Raw genomic sequence first — 25,543 nt, 5'->3', positions numbered from 1 at the left:
ACTCTTTTTGCACATTTATTAGGAGGAGAGGGCTGTAGCTTTCCCCAGAGGGTGCCAGACCGCTGATCCCAGCTGAGAATTCCCACTTTGTGCCTCTTCTCAGGGAGAGCTCCGCTCTGCCGGTCGCTGCAGCGGCTATGTGCCGGGTTCCCCTTCAGTCCCGCGGCCTGCCAACACGGCCCCTCACAGAGGAGCTGCTCGGTGGGTATTCCCTTTCTCACGGCCCCACTACAGGTATCTCTCTTCTTTCCGCTTCTGCCTGTTCCCCCTCTCTGTCCCGCGCCTCTGCGGCTGCCTCGTCTCTTCCTGCCTCCGCCTGTTTCCCCGCCCGCTCCCCGCTCCCCGTCACCCCGAGCGGCTCCCTCCTTGCGGTCTCACTTTCGCCCGCTTTTGCTCTGCTCGCTATTTCTGGCTCTAGCTTCGCTGTCCGTTCCCCACCAGGGCTTCTGAATCTGCAGAGCTGAGGCAGCAGGCGCTGGCACAGCCTGCCCTTAACTCTTCAGTTGCTTCTGTATCAGGAGGCTTTCCGGCTCCGCCCCTTCCCCAGGTGCGGGCCGGGGCGGCGCGCGAGTGCCGGGCGCCCACTGAGACGGAAGTCCTTGCCGAAGCGCCAAGGAGGCCCTTGGAAGGCAGTGGCCTTCAGCGGCAGCGCCTCCAGGGCACGCTGCCTCCTCTTACTCTCTCTCACCTTTTAATCTTAGGGAATAAGCCAGTTTTATCAAAGCAGAATTCCCTGCTGCAAATGAGAGTCAAACAGCTACTTATTTTAGCTTCCATGGCGTTTACTCTTCCCGGGTCAGAAGAACCATCCGGGCCGGTGAGTCTGGTTGTGGTAGCTTACGGTGAACGGTGTCAGACTTGAGCTCTCTGAAGAAGAGGGCTTCGGGACCGGGGACCCGGCTTGATCACTCAAGAGCTTTTGTGCAGCAGAGTTTTATTACAGTATGAAAAGTGAGAGGGCAAGCTCGACAGAGAATCAGCAGCGGGCGGGCGTGCCCCCTGCCACTCTTTAGGAATGTCTCCTGTTAGACGCTGTCCATCAGGTAAGAGAGGCACCTCAAGGCTCAGCAGTCCCACCAGGCCCCTCCCCCACAGTGCGTTTTTGAGATAGGATGGCACCAGGCCTGTCATCCCCCAGCCATAAAACGATGGAGAAGAATACTGGTCTGTTGAGCTTCATCAGCCAGAAGTTAGCCTTAGGTGGAACCATTTTGAAGAAAGGCAAATTCCAAAGCAAATACACGGTTTCATTGACATAGCTTAGGAAAAACATTTCCATAAGAAAAACACATTGGTTAGCTCACAATTCGACAAAAGTTAAGTTCAGGTGAAACCAGGTGTCGTCATGGCAACACAGAATTTTAAGAGAAAAAAATCTGATGCTTGTAGTTGGTTGCTTCCTGCCGCTTAAGGGAGAGATAACAAGTGGCCGACTCTTGCAGCCCGGTTCCTTTGTCTGGAGATCCCGACCTTCCTGCCTGTTACCCTCTCAGCTGTAACTTCCCACCAGCCCTGCGGGGCAGACAGTCGGGCTGAGAACAGGTGAATGAGGAAGGGAAGCCGGCCATGCCTGGCTTGCTCCCAGCCTTGCTTCCAGATCGTCAGCTGCGAAGAAGCCATCCTGCCTGACGCAGGCTACTGCGCTTTGAATTATTCTGCACTGAGTTGCGTGGACCAACCACAGGCGTTTGAGGGAAAGGCTTGCTTAATTTCTCTTCAGGCTGCCTTGGAAACTTAGAATGTTCCAGAAGCAAATGTTCTTCATTTTTAATTAGGCATCTATTATTCTGGCTTCAGATTTATGCTTGTGCCGGCGACGGAATGAAACACCAACAGTGCAGAGTGGTTTGAATCTTTATATTTAACACTTGCTTCTTACAGCTGCTTTATTTAATATCCCTGGCACAACAACCTACAGGGCAAGCTGCCAAGCACTATGATTCAGAGACTATACAGTGAGCAGGCGCAGGGCGAGATAACCTTTACCTTGGCTTATTTACTGCAGCTAAGACTTTGTTTTGGGGAACTTCCTTATCAACTTAGAATCCGTTTTGTCCCAGGGCCTGTTCCTTTTGAGGAATCAGAGAAACATCCTTGTGTGCAAGATATGTTCTTTTCCCACGGGCACAAACAGGATTCTTAGCTGAACATCTCGTTTGCAAGAATGCTCAGCCCTGGTTGAGAGTCTCGTTTGCAAGCACTTCTCAACCTTCCTTATACCTAGTTCCCTACACTGGGCAGAACATTTCGTTTGCAAGAATGTCCAGCCCTGGTTGAGAGTCTCGTTTGCAAGAACTTCTCAACCTTCTTTATACCTTGTCCCCTACATGCTTGGACTCAGATGTATGGTTGGTGGTGATGACAATAATTGAAACGTCCCAGAGTGCCCTTTCTCTGGCGAGGTACGTACAAATTAGCTAGTCACAGCAACTGAACTTGGGAAAAAAGTGTATTTGCAGGAGGTGGGGATGCCAATTATACTTACATATAATTTACGAATGTAAATTATAATCAGAGCTAGTTCTGGGCCATCTAGGGGACCTCTTGTTTAAATCATGATTGAGTTTGCAAGAGACTCTGACCACTGCCTCAAGTTGGCCTCTATACCTTCCTTGTGAGCAGCCAAAGGACTTCTTCCCTTGGTTAATCAAAACGTTTGCCTTGAAAAGATACATGCATCCTGATGTTCATAGCAGCACTATTTACAATAGCTGAGAGATAGAAGCAACCTAAATGTCCATTAATGGATGGAAAAAGATGTGTGTGTGTATACATATATATACACATACGTACATATATGTATTCATAATACACAGTAGAAGATTGCTCAACCGTAAAAGGAATGAAATAGTGCTATTTGCAGCAACATAGGTGGACCTGAAGCTTGTCGTGCTGAGCAAAGTAAGTCAGAAAGAGGAACACCTCATGACATCACTTATGTGTGGAATCTGAAAACAATGATGCAGGTGAACTTGTTTTGCAAACAAATAGACGCATAGACATAGAAAACAGACTTATAGTTACCAAAGGGGAGAGGTGAGGTAGGCGTAAATCAGGAAGCTGGGCTCAGTATATGCTGTTGTGTATGTAACATATGTTCCCTGGTGGCTCAGAGGGTAAAGAATCTGCCTGCAACACAGGAGACCTGGGTTGAAGATACACACGTATATGTACACACATATACGTGTGTATAAAAGCAAGGACCTACTGTACAGCGCAGGGAACTATATTCTATATCTTGTAATAAGATCTAGAAGAATCTGTAGGAGAATATAGATACAGATACATAAACACATGTGTGCTGTGCTGTGCTTAATCACTCAGTCGTCTCTGACTTTTTGCAACCCCGTGGACTGAAGCCCACTGGGCTCCTCTGTCCATGGGGTTCTCCAGGCAAGAATACTGGAGTTGGTTGCCATGCCCTCTTCCAGGGGATCTTCCCAACCTAGGGATTGAACTCAGGTCTCCAGCATTGCAGGCGGATCACATGTATAACTGAATCACCTGAAAGTAACAATCAAGTATAATCAATTATACTTCAAGAAAGAAACCACCCCCACCCTGCCCCCACCACCACACACACAAAACTCTTGCCTTGACTTACATATGACTGAACAGAGCTAGAGATTCAGGACTTAAACACGTATGCTGCCGCTCACTCTTTCTGCTTCAGCCCCCTGGCCTTTTTTATTCCCTTAGATTCAATGCAAAAGAATGCTCAAACTACCGCACAACTGCACACATCTCATACACTAGTAAAGTAATGCTCAAAATTCTCCAAGCCAGGCTTCAGCAATGCGTGAACCATGAACCTCCAGATGCTCAAGCTGGTTTTAGAAAAGGCAGAGGAACCAGAGATCAAATTGCCAACATCCGCTGGATCATGGAAAAAACAAGAGAGTTCCAGAAATACATCTATTTCTGCTTTATTGACTATGCCAAAGCCTTTGACTGTGTGGATCACAACAAACTGTGGAAAATTCTGAAAGAGATGGGAATACCAGACCACCTGACCTGCCTTTTGAGAAACCTGTATGCAGGTCAGGAAGCAACAGTTAGAACTGGACATGGCACAACAGACTGGTTCCAAATAGGAAAAGGAGTACGTCAAGGCTGTATATCGTCACCCTGATTATTTAACTTCTATGCAGAGTACATCATGAGAAACGCTGGGCTGGAAGAAACACAAGCTGGAATCAAGATTGCCGGGAGAAATATCTATAACCTCAGATATGCAGATGACACCGCCCTTATGGCAGAAAGTGAAGAGGAGCTAAAAAGCCTCTTGATGAAAGTGAAAGAGGATAGTGAAAAAGTTGGCTTAAAGCTCAACATTCAGAAAACGAAGATCATGGCATCTGGTCCCATCACTTCATGGGAAATAGATGGGGAAACAGTGGAAACAGTGTCAGACTTGGTGTTTTTGAGCTCCAAAATCACTGCAGATGGTGACTACAGCCATGAAATTAAAACATGCTTACTCCTTGGAGGGAAAGTTATGACCAACCTAGACAGCATATTCAAAAGCAGAGACATTACTTTGCCGACTAAGGTCCGTCTAGTCAAGGCTATGGTTCTTCCAGTGGTCACGTATGGATGTCCGAGTTGGACTGTGAAGAAAGCCGAGCACTGAAAAACTGATGTGTTTGAACTGTGGTGTTGGAGAAGACTCTTGAGAGTCCCTTGGACTGCAAGGAGATCCAACCAGTCCATCCTAAAGGAGATCAGTTCTGGGTGTTCATTGGAAGGACTGATATTGAAGCTGAAACTCCAATACTTTGGCCGCCTGCTGCAAAGAGCTGACTCATTTGCAAAGACCCTGATGCTGGGAAAGATTGAGGGCAGGAGGAGAAGGGGACGACAGAAGATGAGATGGTTGGATGGCATCACTCACTGACTCAATGGACGTGGGTTTGGGTAAACTTCAGGAGTTGGTGATAGACAGGGAGGTCTGGTGTGCTGCAGTCCGTGGGGTCGCAAAGAGTCAGATATGGCTGAGCGACTGAGCTGGGCTGATCTGAAACCCCCCACACTTCTTCCTGCCGCCGGTGTGCACTTCTGGAGTGCTCCTTATTCTCCTCAAGTGCTCCCTTCTGCCAGCCCTCAGCTCTCCCCAGGTGTCCCCCCCTCCGAGAAAACTTTTACTGACGTCCTGAGCACTGGAGCAGAATGATAACCTGCCAAATAGAGGGCGTTCCATGATGTAAGCTTCCTTCACAGATTTGTCCATGTTGTGACTTCATGTTTCTTTCCGTGATCATTTGATCAACGCCTGTCTCTCTTCTTAGACTGCACGACCCCAGATATGGGGGTGGTTTTGGTTACTTTGCATCTGCAGTATTTGTCAGTGAGCTTAACGCACGGTGAGCAGTAAATAAATGTTTGTTGAGCGAATAAGTGGATGAATGAATAGGAGGACTGTAGCATTGCAATGCCATATGAGTCACCTTAGCCATGATCCTGTCTTGTTATCATTTAGTAACTTTGGGAAACAAATTAGCAAGTAGGTTCAGGCCAGCAGGACCCAGACAGAGAAGAAAGAGAGAAAAATCCTTGTGGCAGGCCGGGGATGCAACTCTTGAGAGGAAAGGAGAAGGGAGAGGGTCACAGAAAGAAAGGCCAGTGGCTCTGGTGAGACCAGTCGAATTCCTCCCCACTGATAGGATTAGTAGAGCTGACTGCAGTGGTTAGAGGCTTCTAAGCACCCAGAGCTGCTGCATCCCTGCTGTGGATTTTGAGAAGGAAGCAGTTATAGTAGGAGTGCAAACCTCCAGGAGAGAGGCTCACAGAGGCTGTGGAAATGGATCCAGCGGAGTGAGGACGGATTGGGGTCCTCTGACCACATCCAGTGTTTGCTGCGTTGTGCAGCCAAGGGCCACCGAGTGTGGCGAAAACCTGCTGGAGCCTGCAGTGGAGAACGGTGCAGAGTTGCAGTGACACTGAGGGACGCCCACAGTGCCAGCACCGGGGCGTTTCCAGGGGTAGCAAGCGTCCTGTGGCTGTGAGCCCAGTTCAGGTCAGGTCGGTTCAGTTGCTCAGTCATGTCCGACTCTTTGTGGCCCCTTGAATCGCAGCATGCCAGGCCTCCCTGTCCATCACCAACTCCCAGAGTTCACTCAGACTCACGTCCATCGAGTCCGTGATGCCACCCAGCCATCTCATCCTCGGTCGTCCCCTTCTCCTCCTGCCCCCAATCCCTCCCAGCATCAGAGTCTTTTCCAGTGAGTCAACTCTTTGCATGAGGTGGCCAAAGTACTGGAGCTTCAGCTTTAGCATCATTCCTTCCAAAGAAATTCCAGGGCTGATCTCCTTCAGAATGGACTGCTTGGATCTCCTTGCAGTCCAAGGGACTCTCAAGAGTCTTCTCCAACACCACAGTTCAAAAGCATCAATTCTTCAGTGCTCAGCCTCCTTCACAGTCCAACTCTCACATCCATACATGACCATAGGAAAAACCATAGCCTTGACTAGACAGACTTTAGTCGGCAAAGTAACGTCTCTGCTTTTGAATATGCTATCTAGGTTGGGCATACAGTAACAGCATCCTAATCAGACTTTCCTGTGGTAAAGTACTGGACCAAGGGGACAGTCCCTTGGTTGGTAACTGTTTTCTGAGTCTGCTTTTCCGGTCTTCCTGTTGGGCTGGGAGTTACTACATGACACAGGTGGGTTTGTTGGCTCACACTGTGCACTGTGGGAGCAGAGACTAACCACTGGGGTGAGCATGAGAGTGCGGATCGGGGCGACTGCAAGTCCAAGAGTGGTGAGCAGAACGAGAGTAATGTGATGAAAAGATGCTTACCCCCTGGACAAAGCTATGACCCGCCTAGACAACACATTCAAAAGCAGAGACATTACTTTACCAACTAAGGTCTGTCTAGTCAAGGCTATGGTTTTTCCTGTGGTCATGTATGGATGTGAGAGTTGGACTGTGAAGAAGGCTGAGCACCGAAGAATTGATGCTTTTGATCTGTGGTGTTGGAGAAGATTCCTGAGAGTCCCTTGGACTGCGAGGAGATCCAACCAGTCCATTCTGAAGGAGATCCACCCTGGGATTTCTTTGGAAGGAATGATGCTAAAGCTGAAACTCCAGTACTTGGGCCACCTCATGTGAAGAGCTGACTCATTGGAAAATACTCTGATGCTGGGAGGGATTGAGGGCAGGAGGAGAAGGGGATGACCGAGGATGAGATGGCTGGATGGCATCACCGACTCAATGGACATGAGTTTGGGTGAACTCCGGGAGATGGTGATGGACAGGGAGCCCTGGCGTGCTGTGGTCCATGGGGTCACAAAGAGTCGAACAGGACTAGGTAATTGAACTGAACTGAATGAAATCTTATTAGGGCCCGGGCCTTTCCTTGGATTAGATGGATTAATAGGTGAGTGGCCATAATATTAGCTGTTAGCCATATGGCCAGAGCTATTGATTGAACTAATAAGCTAATAGCTTCAACAGTTACAGGCATGGGGATAAAAGGAGTTGGTGTTCCTTGTAGTAGAAAGTGCCTTAGAGATGCTTCTGTTCTATGGTAGAAGCCGGTGATTGCAGCTCCTGCCCGTAGAGAAACTGCTGTACCAAAATTTATTGAAGGTTGCTTCTTGGGCATAGATGAGTGTGGTGAGAGGCCTACTAGGTTTGTTGAGCCAGTAAATGAGTGACATGAGTATGTGTTCAAGTTTGTCCCTTCTAGTTGCAGACAGTCATGATCTGTTTTGATATGAACGGAACTAGTCACTGTTGAATAGAGATTATGCAGTTATTAATCAGTCAGCTGAGTGTGGTAAATAGAAAGCTTAGAAGTATAATGATTAAACATGTCAAAAGGTAATCCTGTTATGGTTGAGGTGATAAAGAGGCAAATGAATTTTTATGTATTTTGTTTCTCAAGGGGCAGAGTGTTTTTGTGTTTTAGTTGATTTTAGTTATAGGCCTGAAGGATAAGTATACTTAGAAATTTTCAGTGAAATACAGTAAACAGGGCTATAATTATCGATATAATAGTGATAATCCATGCTGATGTATCTAGTTGACATGTCATTAAGGGGAGATTTTAACTCTCAGTCTTTAACTTAAAAGGTTAATACTATTCAGCTTCTTAATGAGCTTATAGTATCATTGCAGATCCTTTCTCAAAGTATTTTAGAAGGCAACCTTCCTGTTAACCTCCCAATAAATTATTTTCTGTTTACCCGGAATCAATCACTATTGCTTACAAGCAGGAAATATCGGACTGCCGTATGGAATGTGAAAGGAAGTGCGAGGAAGTGTCTCTTTCTGGTGCACTCTCTGGACAAATACCAGCCAAGACAGATGCTGTGTCCCCCAGTGACCGCAGGTAGGAAGGTGCGGCTGCTCTTGGCAGATAACAAAGCCTCAGCAAGCAGGGATTCCAGAGCTAAAGTGGTTCCCACAGCTTAAAAGGATAGTCCAATTCAGAGGTTTTCAAAGGGGCAGTTTTACCACCAGGAGACATTTGACAATGCCAAGAGACATTTTTGATGTCACACTGGAGGAGAAACTTGTTAATGAGTTGAGGCCAGCAATGCTACTGGACATTCTACAAAGCACAAGAAAGCCCTCCAAAACAAAGACGTATCTAGCCAAAATGTCAAAGTGTCACTGGTGAGAATTCCTGATCTAAATAATATGTCTAAGGCTCTCTTGCTTCTTCAGTTCAGTTCAGTTCAGTTCTAGTCGCTCAGTCGTGTCCGACACTTTGCAACCGCATGGATCCCAGCACGCCAGGCCTCCCTGTCCATCACCAACTCCTAGAGTTCACTCAGACTCATGTCCATCGAGTCCGTGATGTCATCCAGCCATCTCATCCTCTGTCGTCCCCTTCTCCTCCTGCCCCCAATCCCTCCCAGCATCAGTATTTTCCAATGAGTCAACTCTTCACATGAGGTGGCCAAAGTACTAGAGCTTCAGCTTCAACATCATTCCTTGCAAAGAAATCCCAGGGCTTATCTCCTTCAGAATGGACTGGTTGGACCTCCTTGCAGTCCAAGGGACTCTCAAGAGTCTTCTCCAACACCACAGTTCAAAAGCATCAATTCTTCGGCGCTCAGCCTTCTTCACAGTCCAACTCTCACATCCATACATGACCACAGGAAAAACCATAGCCTTGATTAGATGGAACTTAGTCGGCAAAGTAATGTCTCTGCTTTTGAATATACTGTCTAGGTTGGTCATAACTTTTCTTCCAAGGAGTAAGCATCTTTTAATTTCATGGCTGCAGTCACCATCTGTAGTGATTTTGGAGCCCCCCCAAATAAAGCCTGACACTGTTTCCATTGTTTCCTCATCTATTTCCCATGAAGTGATGGGACTGAATGCCATGATCTTTGTTTTCTGAATGTTGAGCTTGAAGCCAACTTTTTCACTCTCCTCTTTCACTTTCATCAAGAGGCTTTTTAGCTCCTCTTCACTTTCTGCCATAAGGGTGGTGTCATCTGCATATCTGAGGTTATAGATATTTCTCCCGGCAATCTTGATTCCAGCTTGTGTTTCTTCCAGTCCAGCGTTTCTCATGATGTACTCTGCATAGAAGTTAAATAAGCAGGGTGACAATATACATCCTTGACGTACTCCTTTTCCTATTTGGAACCAGTCTGTTGTTCCATGTCCAGTTCTAACTGTTGCTTCCTGACCTGCATACAGATTTCTCAAGAGGCAGGTTAGGTGGTCTGGTATTCCCATCTCTTTCAGAATTTTCCACAGTTTATTGTGATCCACGTAGTCAAAGGCTTTGGCATAGTCAATAAAGCAGAAATAGATGTTTTTCTGGAACTCTCTTGCTTTTTTGATGATCCAGCGGATGTTGGCAATTTGATCCTGGTTCCTCTGCCTTTTCTAAAACCAGCTTGAACATCAGGGAGTTCATAGTTCACACATTGCTGAAGCCTGGCTTGGAGAATTTTGAGCATTACTTTACTAGCATGTGAGATGAGTGCAATTGTGCGGTAGTTTGAGCAATCTTTGGAATTGCCTTTCTTTGGGATTGGAATGAAAACTGACCTTTTCCAGTCCTGTGGCCACTGCTGAGTTTTCCAAATTTGCTGGCATATTGAGTGCAGCACTTTCACAGCACCATCTTTCAGGATTTGAAAAAGCTCAACTGGAATTCCATCACCTCCACTAGCTTTGTTCGTAGTGATGCTTTCTAAGGCCCACTTGATTTCACATTCCAAGATGTCTGGCTCTAGGTGAGTGATCACATCATCATGATTATCTGGGTCGTGAAGATCTTTTTTTGGACAGTTCTTCTGTGTATTCTTGCCATCTCTTCTTAATATCTTCTGCTTCTGTTAGGTCCATACCATTTCTGTCCTTGATCGAGCCCATCTTTGCATGAAGTGTTCCCTTGGTATATCTAATTTTCTTGCAGAGATCGCTATTCTTTCCCATTCTGTTGTTTTCCTCTATTTCTTTGCATTGATCGCTGAAGAAGGCTTTCTTATCTCTTCTTGCTATTCTTTGGAACTCTGCATTCAGATGCTTAGATCTTTCCTTTTCTCCTTTGCTTTTCACTTCTCTTCTTTTCATGGCTATTTGTAAGGCCTCCCCAGACAGCCATTTTTCTTTTTTGCATTTCTTTTCCATGGGGATGGTCTTGATCCCTGTCTCCTGTACAATGTCACGAACCTCATTCCATAGTTCATCAGGCACTCTATCTATCAGATCTAGGCCCTTAGATCTATTTCTCCCTTCCACTGTATAATCATAAGGGATTTGATTTAGGTCATACCTGAATGGTCTAGTGGTTTTCCCTACTTTCTTCAATTTGAGTCTGAATTGGGTAATAAGGAGTTCATGATCTGAGCCACAGTCAGCTCCTGGTCTTGTTTTTGTTGACTGTATAGAGCTTCTCCATCTTTGGCTACAAAGAATATAATCAATCTGATTTTGGTGTTGACCATCTGGTCATGTCCATGTGTATAGTCTTCTCTTGTGTTGTTGGAAGAGGGTGTTTGCTATGACCAGTGCATTTTCTTGGCAAAACTCTATTAGTCTTTGCCCTGCTTCATTCTGTATTCCAAGGCCAAATTTGCCTGTTACCCAAGGGGTTTCTTGACTTCCTACTTTGCATTCCAGTTCCCTATAATGAAAAGGACATCTTTTTTGGGTGTTAGTTCTAAAAGGTCTTGTAGGTCTTCATAAAACCGTTCAACTTCAGCTTCTTCAGCGTTATTGGTTGGGGCATAGACTTGGATAACTGTGATATTGAATGGTTTACCTTAGAGACGAACAGAGATCATTCTGTCATTTTTGAGATTGCATCCAAGTACTGCATTTCGGACTCTTTTGTTAACCATGATGGCTACTCCATTTCTTCTGAGGGATTCCTGCCCACGGTAGTAGATGTAATGGTCATCTGAGTTAAGTTCACCCATCGGCGGTGGTAAGGAGATACTCCTCTTGCTTCTTAGAGTCTTGTACTAGAAAAATATTAGCTTCACATTTTGAGGTAGCATACAGAGCTAAATTGTCTGGTGGAATACTGAGTAACTACATATGGCTATGAAGCACTTGAGATATGACTAGTCTGCATGTGTAAAACACACACTGGGTTTCGTAGCATGAAAAGAATGATGCAGAATGCATGCGTGTTACGTTGCTCCGGGTGTGTTCGACTCTTCGCGACCCCGCGGACGTAGCTTGCCAGGCTCCTCTGTCCATGGGAATCCCCAGGCAAAAATAATGGAGTGGGCTGCTGTACCCTCCTCCATGGGATCTTCCCAACCCGGGGATCGAACCCCCGTCTCTTATGTCTCCTGCACTGGCAGGTGGGTTCTTTACCACTAGCACCATCTGAGAAGCCCAAAATGTAAAATACTTCATAATTTAAAAATTTTATTTGCATGTTGAAATCATAATTTTGAAATATGGAATTAAGTAAATAGGTGATTCCATTTGTTTCGTTTTCCTTTCTTTGTGGTTACTAGATAATTTAAAGTTGTATATGTGGAGTCTATTTCCGTCGGACAGCTTCGGTCTAGAAAAAGCAGGATTGGTTGAGTTAGATTTTGGACATAAACTACCCTGCTCACATTGAAAATAACGAAAGCTAAAAGAGCTGGTCCTTCATTCATTCTTCAGTCGCTGCATCCAGTAGACACTTCTGAACATACGTTATGCGCTCGTCATTGGGCGTAATAAAGACAAACACATCTTCCTTTGTGAAGCGCTCATAATCTGCTGAAGAAGTCAGAGAGTTAAAGGAAGGAACTGCAGAAAAGCGTGTCCATTAGTGTGTGTTGCTCTTGTTGTTGTTAGTCTCTAAGTTGTGTCTGACTCTTTGCAACACTGTGGCCTGCGGCCTGCCAGGCTCCTCAGTCCATGGGATTCTCCAGGCCAGAATACTGGAGTGGGTGGCTGTTCCCGTCTCCAGGAAATCTTCCCAACCCGGGGATTGAACCCAGATCTCCCACATTGCAGGCAGATTCTTGAAGAAAATGAAACGCTGAGGGGAGTGAGATACAAAATGTATCTGTATTTGTACACAGTTTAATGTAAATTTTGTATAGTTTTCATCAACTATTGAATATAAAAATACTATTTTTACATAAAAAACACTATTGGATATAAAAATAATGCCAAACAAACATTTTGTGTGAATAAAAAGGGGAAGGGCAATATTTGAGGTAGCGGTGACAACATGCATATGCCGTTCTGCTGAAAATTAAAAGGTATAAGATCAATGTCATTTTTCAGAAGGAAGAAAGAAATCTTGAACAGCTTCAACTTTAGAAAAATGAAGACTCCAATAAGCATGTTAAACTCTATTAATAAGAGTAACCTCTAGTTTTCTCCAGAAGAGGGGAGAAAAGGGAGAATCTGCAAGTTTATTAATCCAACAAAGTGCAGCAGAAGAGGAAGCGGCTGAATAGGAAGATGGTGGAGAAAGGAGAGTCGTGTTTACAGCACGCACACCTGCTGATTGCTCTGATGCCGCTGCAGTCTTTCTCAGTGTTGCCTGTGAGAGTCTAGAATCAGATCGTGTGATCTCACATACCACCATGTTCTTAATCATCCTGATAGCCCTTTGACTCTGGTCTCGGGGAGAATGCTCTAGCATCTCTCCATAATTCTACTCAGAGATGCGCTATCAGTGGAGTCTGAAATTAAGACCTAAGAACTTGGAAACTTCTTATTCTCCTTCATCTGCCTTTCTTTTCCATCTCCCACCTCTCTCCTTGGGATCTGCGATCAGGTTCCCAGGAAAGCTCTGCAAATCAACCCCCTGGAGGGGCATATTCTTTGAATCCCAAATCAGATCATGTGATCTGAAAAATGGTTCCTATATGGGACTATGGAATCATGTATTCTTAACAGGGGGCTTCCCTGGTGGGTCAGTGGTAAAGAATCTGCCTTTGAATGCAGGAGACATGAATTTGATTCCTGGTTCACAAAAATCCCCTGGAGAAGGAAATGGCAAACCACTCCAGTATTCTTGCCTGGGAAATCCCATGGACATAGGAGCCTGGTGGGCTACAGTCCATGGAATCACAAGAGTCAGACATGACTTAGTGACTTAGCATTAGACTTATTTTTAGTAGAGATGAAAACAGAACAATATTGGACATAATGCTTATCATAAACTACAGGAAGAAAATGAAATTATATTATGTTGTTAATATGAAAGAGAGATAAATTGTACCTAATTTTTTAGATGATCAGTAAACTTACTGAATTGTTGTGTGACCAATTTTCTGGCCTACTACACTGGATACCATAGAGATATATTTACCCGTACATATGATTTTCATCTCATCATGCTATTTAATGTCATATCACTTAATTGAAAATGTGATATCCTTTTTTAAACTATAACATTTTTAATTCACTGCATTTTACTGATTATAAAATTAAGCATGTCTTGGCAGAAATATAGATCAAAGAGTTAAACTAAAGTACTACTTGCGATAATCACTAGTAACATCTCGGTCTATTTTTTAAGTACTTGAAAAAATGTTGGCGCTCCCTTTTCTTGGAAACAAATTTAATCTTCAGTGGGTTTCTATCTTATTCTTGGAGTTCCTAGTGACAAGCATACAGCAAGCACTCAATAAAGTGAATGGATAGACGCGTAAATGAAGAGAGTCATGAATGAGTGAATGAAGTTCATTCATTCAGGGAGAGTTTATTAAAATTCAGGGCGCAAATGTAGAGATACTAGTGTGCAAAGGCTCAAAAGCGAGCACATTATGAAGGTGAGCTGTGGACGGTAATATAAACCCTAAGAAATAGCAAAGTTTATTTTACTGAGAGAAGCGACCCCCAATACAGACTTCATACACTTGGAAAAAGTGGAGTGACTTTCAAAGGAGTACTGACGGCACCTACGTCATCTTAACGGACCTCAGCCTGTGGAGCTACAGATGACATACGCCAACAAACGTAGGTGTAATTGGGGGCTTACACGTTCTGTGCTATTACTGTTAATTGGACCTTAACTCAATGGACAGTTGAGTTAAGCTCGGCTTCTCAGATTTCCCCCCTAGGCTTCACTGAGGGTGAAACATGGTGTAAATTTAAGATATGCAACAAAATTGTTTGAAATGTATGTATATTGTGAAATGATTACCACAGTACATTTAGCTAATCCATCCATCACCTCACATGTTTGCGTCTGTGTGTGTGTAAAGAACTCTTAAGATCTACTCTTTAGCATTTTCAAGTACTGTTGGTCACTGAGTCCTGTCTGACGCTCTGCAACCCCGTGGATGACAGCTCCCCGGGCTCCTCTGTCCTCCACTGTCTCCTGGAGCTTGCTCAGACTCATGTCCCCAGCACAGTGCTCCTAGCTGCAGGCGCCATGCTGTGCGTCACCTCCCGGCGCTGCCCCGTCTCACACCTGGACCTCTGTGCCCTCTCTACCCCATCCCGGCCCCCAGGCTTGGCAACCATCAGTCTGCTCTCTGTGTTTATGAGTTTAGTCTTTTAGATTTCACCTCTAGGTGAGCTCACGCAACATGTGTCTTTCTTTGTCTTATTTCGCTTAGCATAACACTCTCAAATTTCATCCATATTGTTGCAAGAGGCGAGATTTCTTCTTTTTATGACTGAATGCTATTCCATTTTAAATATCGATAAATAAATACTTTGGCCACCTGATGTGAAGAGCTGATTCATTTGAAAAGACCCTGATGCTGGGAAAGATTGAGGGCAGGAGGAGAAGGGGATGACGGAGGATGAGGTAGTTGGATGGCATCACTGACTCAATGGACATGGGTTTGGGTGGACTCTGGGAATTGGTGATGGACAGGGAGGCTTGGCATGCTGTGATTCATGGGGTTGTAAAGAGTCAGACACGACTGAGTGACTGAATGGAACTGATACCTATATATAGCCACATATAGAATACATCTTTATCCACTCGTCCACTGTGGACACTTCAGTCGTTTCCATGTCTTGGCCATTATAAATAATGCTGCAATGAATGTGGGATGGTAGATCACTCTGCAAGGTAGGGATTTCATTTCCACTGGGCGTGCACTAAGACGTGGGACTGCTAGATCACATGACGATCCTGTTTCCAATATTTTGAGAAACCTCTGTGTTGCTTTCTGCCATGACTGCCCTGGTTTATTCTCACCCACAATGCGTGAGTGTGCCCTTTTTAACATTTAGCCAGCACTCCCCTCTTACCTTTCTGAGGACAGCCATTCTAACAGGTGTGAGGTTATGTCTTATTGTGGTTTTGATTTGCATGTCTCTGATGGTTAATGTTGTCAAGCTCCTTTTCACATACCTTTTGGCCTTTTGAGAATCTTCTTGGAGTGATGCTGATTTAAGTTCTCACCCATTTTTAAAAAGGACATTTTAAACATTGAGTTGCACAAATTCCTTACACTATGGATATTAATGCCTATCAGATATGTGCTTTGCAAACACTTTCTCTTCTCTTTTTTACCATGGTTAGATTAGGTAAACATTTGTCATTTAAAAAAAACTTCTCAAGAACCAGCTTTTAGTTTTTAAAAGTTTTTCTATTACTTTCCTGTTTATTTCTGCTCTCATTTTTACTATTCCCTTTCTTTTGCTGACCTTGGGTTTAGTTTGTTCTTCTTCTCCTAGAGCCATGAGGTGAAAAGTTAAGCTGGTCATTTGAAATTTTTGTTTTTGGCATATTCATTTATCACTAAAAACTTCATGCACTACTGCTTCTGGTGCACCCCGCAAGTTTTGGTGTGCTGTATTTTCACTTTTATTTGTCAAGACATTTCTAAAAATTTACTCTTGCTGTTTAGTCTTCGATCCGTTGGTTGTTCAAGAACGTGTTGCTTAATTTCCGTAAATCCACGTGTTTGTGAATTTCCCGGCTCTTCTGTTATGGGTTTCTAGTTTTTTTTTTTTTTTTAACTTTGTGGTCAGAAAAGATGCCTTATATAATTTCCATCTCCTTGACTATGTTTAGACTTATTTTGTTGCTTTACATGTAATATATCCTAGCAAATGTCCTGTGTGTACTTGAGAAAAATGTATGTTCTGCTGATTTTGGATAGAATGCTCAATATATGTCTTTTAGGTTCATTGGGTCTATATTTAATGCCACTATTTCTTTACTGATTCTGTCTGGATGGTCTATCCATTGTTGAGAGTGTGATGTTAAAGTCTCCAGTGCTTATCATGTGGTATTATTTTTCCTCTTAGTTTTGTTGATATTTGCTTTATATATTTACATGATCCAATGTTGGGTATATAAATATTCATGATTGTTGTTTCTTCATGATGGACTGATTCTCTATAATTATCAAAGACCGTTTTTTGTCCCATTTGTCTGTTTTTAGCTTGAAATCTAGAGATGTGAGCACATCACTATTTGTCTGAACTCTTCTTCTTTTTGTACCTTCACTCTCAGTTTATGAGTTTCCTTAAAGTTAAGTGAGTTTTTTAAAAATTGTAATTCAAAACCAGTTACATTGCACTGTTTATTACACCCTAGTCAGTATTTCACTAGTTTAATTTAGAGAGAGCTGATCAGATAGGTCAGCATATGACAGCATGTAGACACTCTGGTGTGTCATTGTTTTATACAATTCTTTTTAAAAAAATTATTTATTTTTAATTGAAGAGGAATTGCTTTACAGAATTTCTGTTTTCTGTCAAGCCTCAATATGAATCACCCACAGGTGTGCATATGTCCCCTCCCTTTTGAACCTCCCTCCCATCTCCCACCCCGTCCCACCCCTCTAGGTTGATACAAAGTGAGTTTTTTATAAGCAGCTTATTGTTGGTCTTGTTCTTTTTATCCATTTTGCAATTCTATGTCTTTTTATTGGATAACGTAATCAGTTCACGTTTAAGATAATTACTGACAGGCGAATACTTAGCTGTTGGCGTTTTCTTGTTTCCTTTTTCATAGATCCTTCTTACCTTGCTTCTTTTGGGCCTCGTGAATCTGATGTTAATTTCTTTCCACATGTTTGAGGAGTTTTTAGCTATTATTGCTTTAATAGACTTTTTGTCCCTTTCTTTTTCTTCTCCTTTATGCTAGGTAGTTAGTTAAGGTCATAGAACAGTACTATGAACTCTTGGCTAATGTGGTTGAATAAACGTGTAGCTCTATTGTCCTGGAGAATCCCAGGGATGGGGGAGCCTGGTGGGCTGCCGTCTCTGGGGTTGCACAGAGTCGGACACGTCTGAAGCGACTTAGCAGCAGCAGCAGCAGTGTCCGGCCATAGTGCTATTCTCCTGTTATTTTTCTGTTAGAAGCAAAACTGGAGGACTTCCCTTGTGGTCCAGTGGTTAAGAATCCACCCGCAAATGCAGGGCACATGGGTTCAATCCCTGGCCTAGGAAGTAGGACCCCGCTGCTGTGGGACAGCTAAGCCCATGTGCCCCAGCTCCTGAGCCTACGTGCTGCGACTGCCGAAGCGCAGGTGCTCTGAGCCCGGGCTCCACACAAGAGAAGCCACTGCAAGGAGAAGCCTGCTCACAAGTGGACGGGAGCCCCCGCATGCCCCAAGTAGGGACACCTGCTCACGGCAGCAAAGACCCAGCACAGCCAAAGCGAGACAGAAATAAAGCACGTGGGAGGGCGTGTGCAGGTTATATGTGAATATCACACCATTAGCAAGAAACAGAGTTAGATGGATATGATTAACCCTACACCCCATGTTACCATTGTGGGTAATGCCAGTTAGCATTGAATAAACTGAAGTTGAAATTGATCATAAGAAGATGACTGTAGGTCAAAATGATCCGTATGAAATTTAACTTTAAAACCTAACCATTAAAGAAAAATAACAGCAGTACAGTCCAAAGATGGGTTTAAATAGACTTGATAACAACTCGTATGAAAGATTTCTGGGTTTCAGAGACTACCTGGCCACCATAAACTGACAATATGCTTGAATGCTGAAAACCTAATATGGTCTTAGGAAAGAGACATATTATATTACTTTATGAAGCATATCTAAGAATTGTTTGCCTCAATTTAAAGAAAAATAGCTAAATTGCTGTTGATGGCCTGTCTGAAATGCAGTAATGCCTCCTGAGGCAGTGAGCTATTTGTTACTGGAATGGTTCAAAGCAAGCCTGGAAGTTCATCTAAGAAGGATGAAATTCATTTGGAAGGAAGGTTGAACTAGGTGATCTAAAAGACTGTTTCAGTTCAAAGTTTCTCGGATTCAAGTGAAAATTCTTTGAGCTTCAATTTATGTTCTCTGTAGAAAAAAAAAAAAAAGAGGGGTTTCAGAACAGATAAGGTATCAGTTCAGTTCTGTTCAGTCACTCAGTCGTGTCCGAATCTTTGCGACCCCATGAATCGCAGCACGCCAGGCCTCCCTGTCCATCACCATCTCTCGGAGTTCACTCAGACTCGCGTCCATTGAGTCCGTGATGCCATCCAGCCATCTCATCCTCTGTCGTCCCCTTCTCCTCCTGCCCCCAATCCCTCCTAGCATCACAGTCTTTTCCAATGAGTCAACTCTTCATATGGCCAAAGTACTGGAGTTTCAGCTTTAGCATCATTCCTTCCAAAGAAATCCCAGGGTTGATCTCCTTTAGAATGGACTGTTTGGATCTCCTTGCAGTCCAAGGGACTCTCAAGAGTCTTCTCCAACACCACAGTTCAAAAGCATCAATTCTTCGGTGCTCAGCCTTCTTCACAGTCCAACTCTCACATCCATACATGACCACGGGAAAAACCATAGCCTTGACTAGATGGACCTTAGTCGGCAAAGTAATGTCTCTGCTTTTGAATATGCTATCTAGGTTGGTCATGACTTTTCTTCCAAGGAGTAAGCGTCTCTTAATTTCATGGCTGCAGTCACCATCTGCAGTGATTTTGGAGCCAAAAAAAATAAAGTCTGACACTGTTTCCACTGTTTCCCCATCTATTTCCCATGAAGTGATGGGACTGGACGCTATGATCTTCGTTTTCTGAATGTTAAGCTTTAAGGCAACTTTTTCGCTCTCGTCTTTTACTTTCATCAAGAGGCTTTCTAGCTCCTCTTCACTTTCTGCCATAAGGGTGGTGTCATCTGCATATCTGAAGTTATTGACATTTCTCCTGGCAATCTTGATTCCAGCTTGTGCTTCTTCCAGCCCAGCGTTTCTCATGATGTACTCTGCATAGACGTTAAATAAGCAGTGTGACTATGTAAAATTTTATGCATAGATATTGGACATATTTAGGCAAGTTCAAAATGAAAGAGCAAGATACGTGGTTTGTTACAGTAAAGATTTTCTAAATTATGCTGTCCTCTTAATTCTTGCTCTTATCTAACCATTTCACTGTTCATAGAATTCTATACACAGTGATGTACAATTTGGTAGAACACTAATGGGGCTTAAAAGTTTTAAATAATGTAAGGGCTCAGTTGTTTTGTTTCTAAAAATGAACTAATTTTTTGTATTTTGTATTTTTCTGACTTGAGAATCTTTGAGTATCTTATATCATCAGGCAACTAGGGGCCCAGCTTTTTGGTTCTCAGCTAGCTCATGAAAGGATAGCTGAAACTGAAGACATCAGGCCCTTCTTAACAGGCTTTTAAAAACTGGTTCCACTGAATAGGACTGGAATTCTCTAGAACAACAGTTCTCGAAATATGGCCCACATGGGTCTGAGGTACTCAAAAGTCTTTCAGGAAGTTCGTGAGGTTGAAGTTATTTTCAGAATAATATCGATACAAGACGACGTTTACCTTTTGCATCGTGTTGACCTTTGTGCAAAGCTGTGGTGTGTAAAGTGACTTGTATTAAAGTGCAAATCAAGGTCGGTCCACCAAACTGCTTCAGTTAGCAGTCATTGTGTGCTTCACGGCTACACTCACAAGCACCAATTTCACTTAAGAGTGTCCTTCGTGCAGTGTGTCAGTTGCTCCTGTCTGACTCTGCGACCCCGTGGACTGTATAGCCCACCAGGCTCCTCTGTCCATGGAGTTCTCCAGGCCAGAATACTGGAGTGGATAGCCATTCCCTTCTCCAGAGGATCTTCCCAGCCCAGGGATCAAACTCAGGTCTCCTGCATTGCAGGTGGATTCTTTACCCTCGGAGCCACCAGGAAAGCCCAAGAATGTCCTTTATGAACTAGTAAAGTTATTAATCTTATTAAATCACCCTGGACAACACTCTTAGAATATCCAGAGTGACATAATGGTAAGTATCCATAAAACACATGTGTGTTTTGAGTTTAAAACTGTTTTCATGAAACTGGAAATTCCACTGTTACTTGAAAGATCTATTGACAGGCAAACCATGATTATTCTGACTTGGGTATTTGGCAAATATTTTTTCAAAAATCATTGAGGTAAGCTGTCACTCAAATTTTCACATGAATATCAGAATTTTAGAAAACTTGCATTTGATATGTGATCTTGACAGTTTCCCAAGGACTTTACTGATGAGATCAGTGGTGTTATCCACTAGTATTATTTTGATATTCTATAATAAAATGTGTTAACATTCTGGAGATGCACAAAAGTCAGAGGACAAGCATTTTCCAAACGACCATCTTGTGCTACAAATGATTCATGATTAAAAGGTCCACTCAGAGTGCAGGGTGGACCAATGGGTTTTAATGTCACAGAGCAAGCAAAGGTAGTTAACTGAGAAAATTTTCAGATTCCTTATTGCAGCTTGTTTGGTTTTGACTTTGCATCAAAGAAGAAAATCCAAAATTATCTGAAAAGGCTATTAAAATACTCCTCTTTTTCTAATTACATATTTTGGTGAGGCCTGATTTTCTTCACATACTTCAAAAACACACAATATTTGGCTAAATAAAAGAAGCTGATATAAGAATCCAATTGTTTTTATTAAGCTGGACATTAAAGGGATTTGTAAAAATGTAAAATAATTCTACTCTCCATCTTTTCGTTTGGGAAAATATAGTTATTTTTGACACAATGTGTTATATTTTCCATAACATAATGTAATGAATGTATTCTAAAGTCAGTTAAAAAAGACTTAAAATATTTCCCTGTTCTAATTTCTAACACTATAAATATTGATGGATATAACTCACATAAACAAAAATTTGGGTTCAGTTCAGTTCAGTCGCTCAGTCGTGTCCGACTCTTTCGACCCCATGAATCCCAGCACGCCAGGCCTCCCTGTCCATCACCATCGCCCGGAGTTCACTCAGACTCACATCTATTGAGTCAGTGATGCCATCCAGCCATCTTCATCCTCTGTCGTCCCCTTCTCCTCCTGCCCCCAATCTCTCCCGGCATCAGAGTCTTTTCCAATGAGTCAACTCTTTGCATCAGGTGGCCAAAGTATTGGAGTTTCAGCTTCAGCATCACTCCTTCCAATGAATATTCAGGACTCATTTCCTTTAGAATGGACTGGTTGGATCTCCTTGCAGTCCAAGGGACCCTCAAGAGTCTTCTCCAACACCACAGTTCAAAAGCATCAATTCTTCGGCACTCAGCCTTCTTCACAGTCCAACTCTCACATCCATACATGACCACAAGAAAAACCATAGCCTTGACTAGATGGACCTTAGTCGCAAAGTAATGTCTCTGCTTTTGAATATGCTATCTAGGTTGGTCATAACATTACTTCCAAGGAGTAAGCGTCTTTTAATTTCATGGCTGCAGTCACCATCTGCAGTGATTTTGGAGCCCAAAAACATAGTCTGACACTGTTTCCACTGTTTCCCCATCTATTTCCCATGAAGGGATGGGACTAGATGCCATGATCTTCGTTTTCTGAATGTTGAGCTTTAAGCCAACTTTTTCACTCTCCTCTTTCACTTTCATCAAGAGGCTTTTTAGCTTCTCTTCACTTTCTGCCATAAGGGGGGTGTCATCTGCATATCTGAGGTTATTGATATTTCTCCTGGCAATCTGGATTCCAGCTTGTGTTTCTTCCAGCCCAGCGTTTCTCATGGTGCACTCTGCATAGAAGTTAAATAAGCAGGGTGACAATATACAGCCTTGACGTACTCCTTTTCCTATTTGGAACCAGTCTGTTGTTGCATGTCCAGTTCTAACTGTTGCTTTCTGACCTGCATACAGAATTCTCAAGAGGCAGGTTAGGTGGTCTGGTATTCCCATCTCTTTCAGAATTTTCCACAGTTCATTGTGATCCACACAGTCAAAGGCTTTGGCATAGTCAATAAAGCAGAAATTGATGTTTTTCTGGAACTCTCTTGCTTTTTCCATAATCCAGCGGATGTTGGCAATTTGATCTCTGGTTCCTCTGCCTTTTCCAAAACCAGCTTGAACATCAGGGAGTTCACGGTTCATGTATTGCTGAAGCCTGGCTTTGAGAATTTTGAGCATTACTTTACCAGTGTGTGAGATGAGTGCAATTGTGCAGTAGTTTGAGCATTCTCTGGCATTGCCTTTCTTTGGGATTGGAATGAAAACTGACCTTTTCCAGTCCTGTGGCCACTGCTGAGTTTTCCAAATTTGCTGGCATATTGAGTGCAGCACTTTCACAGCACCATCTTTCAGGATTTGAAAAAGCTCAACTGGAATTCCATCACCTCCACTAGCTTTGTTCGTAGTGATGCTTTCCAAGGCCCACTTGACTTCACATTCCAGGATGTCTGGCTCTAGATGAGTGATCACATCACCGTGATTATCTGGGTTGTGAAGATCTTTTTTTACAGTTCTTCCATGTATTCTTGCCACCTCTTCTTAATATCTTCTGCTTCTGTTAGGTCCATACCATTTCTGTCCTTTATCGAGCCCATCTTTGCATGAAATATTCCCTTGGTATCTCTAATTTTCTTGAAGAGATCGCTATTCTTTCCCATTCTGTTCTTTTCCTCTATTTCTTTGCATTGATGGCTGAAGAAGGCTTTCTTATCTCTTCTTGCTATTCTTCGGAACTCTGCATTCAGATGCTTATATCTTTCCTTTTCTCCTTTGCTTTTCGCCTCTCTTCTTTTCACAGCTATTTGTAAGCCCTCCCCAGACAGCCATTTTGCTTTTTTGCATTTCTTTTCCATGGGGATGGTCTTGATCCCTGTCTCCTGTACAGTGTCACGAACCTCATTCCATAGTTCATCAGGCACTCTATCTATCAGATCTAGGCCCTTAAATCTATTTCTCACTTCCACTGTATAATCATAAGGGATTTGATTTAGGTCATACCTGAATGGTCTAGCGGTTTTCCCTACTTTCTTCAATTTAAGTCTGAAGTTGGCAAGAAGGAGTTCATGATCTGAGCCACAGTCAGCTCCTGGTCTTGTTTTTGTTGACTGTATAGAGCTTCTCCATCTTTGGCTGCAAAGAATATAATCAGTCTGATTTCAGTGTTGACCATCTGGTGATGTCCATGTGTAGAGTCTTCTCTTGTGTTGTTGGAAGAGGGTGTTTGCTATGACCAGTGCATTTTCTTGGCAAAACTCTATTAGTCTTTGCCCTGCTTAATTCCACATTCCGAGGCCAAATTTGCCTGTTACTCCAGGTGGGTTTTCTTCATAATTTCAAGTGTAACGAAGTTAAGAATATACTGCTGCTGCTGCTAAGTCGCTTCAGTTGTGTCCGACTCTGTGTGACCCCAGAGACGGCAGCCCACCAGGCTCCCCCTCCCTGGGATTCTCCAGGCAAGAACACTGGAGTGGGTTGCCATTTCCTTCTCCAATGCATGAAAGTGAAGAGTCAAAGTCAAGTCGCTCAGTCGTGTCCCACTCTTAGCGACCCCATGGGCTGCAGCCTACCAGGGTCCTCCGCCCATGGGATTTTCCAGGCAAGAGTACTGGAGAGGGGTGCCATTGCTTTCTCTGAAGAATATACTGGCGCTGCAAAATGGCAATTCTATCAGAACCTCCTTTTTAGAATAGACTCTATTTGCCCTGACACAGTCTTTTCTTGGCTTTGTTTCTAGCTTTAAAAACAAGATGCCAAAGTTGAGGTCTTGATCACTGTTAAAGCTTCACTAAGTTTTCTCCAGATCCATGAACTTCACTGCCCTGATCAAATCCCCTTTGGGAAATTAACAGCTTGTGTGATCGAAAGTCCGCTCAGCCTCTCTTGGCTGTGAAATAGTTCACTTCAGAGGCTGCACTTCTATGTGATGGGAAAAAATCCCCACAGTGGACCCCTGCTGCACGAACCGTTATCAATCTGACAAAGAAAACGAAGGCCAAAAATAGGGCGTGAATGGGTGCCACCAAAAAAAGAAATTAAAAAATGCAAAACAAAATGCAAGCTTGAATTATTAACGGCTGGTTGTCTTTACTAAGACCCAAATTTAAAATGAATGTTTACAGATTTCCTTTATAAGTAGTTTTTTTTTTTTTTTTTTCTGGGCAGTTAAATGGTTGCTTACTTGCTTAGTGTTCAATCACTAAGTAGAGATCTTAAGTGTAATGAATAGAAGTCACCATCAACAAGCCACTAGAAAGGGTTGCATGGTTCTAAAATTATAATGTAAGTCAAGATAATTTGATTTAAAATAACTTGATAGGCAAATTCCTTTGGAAATTTCTCTACTTTTTAAGCAAAATAATGTATATGTAAGATGTACAAACTCTTCACAGTGTCTAGCCTTTGATAATGATGTTAAAATAAGGCTACTCAGAATGACTTTTCTGCCAGCTGAAATGACTTCATATATCAGAAATTTCAGTAAGCTACGAATTATGGAGGAAATGTAGTATCTTTTAATTGAGAAATTGTTTAAATCTCACCAATATCATTCACGCTAATGACTAGATAAAGTCAAAGTGACAAGCCAGGTGTAGCACGGGTCCCCACTTGTGGTTAACATTCCGTCAAATTTATACTTGATTGATTCAGGCACTGCACACAGAGACTTCCGTGTAAGTTAGAAGCCCCGACTTTCAGTAAAAGATTGAAAATTTTTATAAACCTAGCAAATTGAGAACAAGAAGCAGCATTGGCTGACTGCTCGGTGTACGTTACGCTGCCGGTCTGCCACTCGACGGACACTGATGTATCTATTGTGGCCTGTCCTTCTCTCCCAGCTGAGTCTTTTGACAATACCCATGTTTGGACTAACTAATTTTATCTTATGTTTTGGTTTCATTTTTCATGGTTATTTTTCTCTTTCTTATTCTGCCCCATCAATAGCAAAAAATCATTATATTCCAAAGTCACAAGACTATGA

General features: G+C 43.1%; 1 long non-coding RNA gene across 1 annotated transcript in view; it reads left to right on the top strand.

Annotated features, from left to right (window-relative positions):
* The first annotated feature begins 583 nt into the window (after positions 1-583).
* The window catches only part of LOC138436612 (uncharacterized), a 42,809-nt gene continuing 17,849 nt past the window's right edge, over positions 584-25,543 (top strand). The window contains exon 1 of the long non-coding RNA XR_011255496.1: positions 584-817. This is a non-coding gene — a long non-coding RNA (uncharacterized lncRNA). The remainder of the gene's footprint in view (positions 818-25,543) is intronic.

Source organism: Ovis canadensis, chromosome 1 (genome assembly GCF_042477335.2).
Source record: "Ovis canadensis isolate MfBH-ARS-UI-01 breed Bighorn chromosome 1, ARS-UI_OviCan_v2, whole genome shotgun sequence".
Lineage (NCBI taxonomy): Eukaryota > Metazoa > Chordata > Mammalia > Artiodactyla > Bovidae > Ovis > Ovis canadensis.
This window is presented reverse-complemented; position numbering and strand designations above follow the sequence as displayed.